A 1968-nucleotide genomic window follows, 5' to 3' on the forward strand; every position below is an offset into this window, starting at 1 on the left:
AAGGGGGTGGTTGGTAACAACCAACAGACAAGATTGGAGGATTTGGGGCCCGGAGTTTTGCCGGGTTAAGTTTTCCGAGCGTGAAAATGCAACGTGTCCATTCTCTCCCAGCTTGAAAGCCACCCACCCCAAAAGCCGTCCACTGTGGGCTTCCTTTGCTCTTTTTGATGGACTCTGCTTCCCCCCTCCCACTCGCGCTGCTGAAATCCATCTCGCCAAGGCTGCCGCAACGCTTGGTGGCCTCCTTGTCACCAAGATCAATGGGCTTTTCAAAAGCCTTGTTTTAATAATAACTGCTCCATCCAGCCCTTAAAAGTCACCTACCCTCGACTCCTCCAGGCAACGCACGCTCTTTTGAGCACCTGCTGCGTGTCCGGACTCTGGGGACGCCAGGTGTTAGCCAGCGTCTCTGCTCTCAGAGCTTATGGTGGCTTCCAGATCTACCTCCCACCCAGCCAGCTCCAGCATCGGCCTTCATGTCCCGCTGGAAAGGAATTTGAGCCTCTGTCCCAACTCAACCATTCCCCTCCTCCCCCCCACCGTGTTCCCCATGTCAGGAAGTGCCCAAGGCAGAATCCGAGGGCACTGCTGGTCCCCGACACTCAGCCCCACATATAATCACCCCCGTGATTCTCCTGGCTCTTTTCAACTCGGTCCACTCTCTCCAGCCTCCTGTCAGTACCTTTGGACCACTGTCATCTCTCACCTGCGTTGTGACCTCAGCCAGCTGACTTTACAGCCAGTGTCCCCAGCTCTCAGCTGGCTCCGCCCATCTCTAGGCTAGATAACAGCCAGAGGGGATTTTCTAAGGCACAAAAGCCATAGGGTTACTGCTCTGCCACTTGGGGCTCTCCTTTGCCCTGAGGCAAAAGTCCAAATGCTCCAGGGAGGTTTACGAAGCCCTGGAGATGGCCTGCTCACCTCTCTCGTCTCTCCCCATCCTCCTCCTGCTCTTGACCCGCAGCCATGCGGGACCTGGGAGACCCTCCTGCCTGGAGAGCAGTCCCTGCTGGCCCCCCACTCTCCCATCTGTCCCACTGAACGCCCAACCTCCTTCAGACCTCCGTGTAGACGCCACTTCCTCCAGGAAGCCTTCCCTATCCTCGCCCTTCTCTCCCCTTTCGAGGTGAGGTGGCCTCTGCTGTCCACACAGCCACACATCCAGGGTCACATCTCGTCCCAGCCAGGCAGCTGCCTGCCTCCCGGACCCCGCTCCCCACTGGGCTCTCTCGGTTCCCTGCTGCTGCTGCTGTAACTAATTCCTACACACTTAGTGGTTTCAGCAACACGTTTATCCTCTGGAGGCCAAGTTCCCTGTGGAAGTTCTAGAGGAGAATCCGGTTCCCTGCTGCATCCCGCGGCCTGTGACCCCACCCTCCATCCTCAAAGCCAGTGGCCCAGCCCCTTCCGGTCACTCTCACCGACTCAGCTCCTCCTGCCTCCCTCATGGAGGGACCTGTGATTATATGGGGTCCACCCTCTAGGCCAGGGTGATCTCCCCTTCTCAGGATCCTTCACACGATGGTTCTGCAAAGCCCTTTGACTGTAGAAGGTAATCAAGTCACTGGTTCCAGGATTCGGATGTGCACATTGCTGGGGGCCCCTTATCCAGCCTCCGAGCTCCTCGCGGGCAGGGCAGACTCCCGTCCCCAACCCATGGCTTCCAGCCCACAGCAGCGTGGCCGGCCCATCCTAAGCGTTCCTTAAAGCTCCTGTGAGTGAGTGAGTTGGTTAAGGCACCAGGGTGCAGGGTGGGGCACGTGCACACGTGTACGTGTGTGTCACGGTTGTATGTGACTGCGTGGTGAAGCAGAAGCCTCTAACCCAGTGAAAAACCACAGCTTCCAGAAGAATATCCATCCCATGATTAAGGAACTAAAGGTGCAGGCGGCAAATCGCTGCAAAGCAGGACGTCACTGGGCATGAATCAGCCTGGAGACGGAAGGGTGGTGTGTGGGGGGGGTCCCA

This window comes from Crocuta crocuta, unplaced genomic scaffold (genome assembly GCF_008692635.1).
Source record: "Crocuta crocuta isolate KB4526 unplaced genomic scaffold, BGI_CrCroc_1.0 scaffold323, whole genome shotgun sequence".
Lineage (NCBI taxonomy): Eukaryota > Metazoa > Chordata > Mammalia > Carnivora > Hyaenidae > Crocuta > Crocuta crocuta.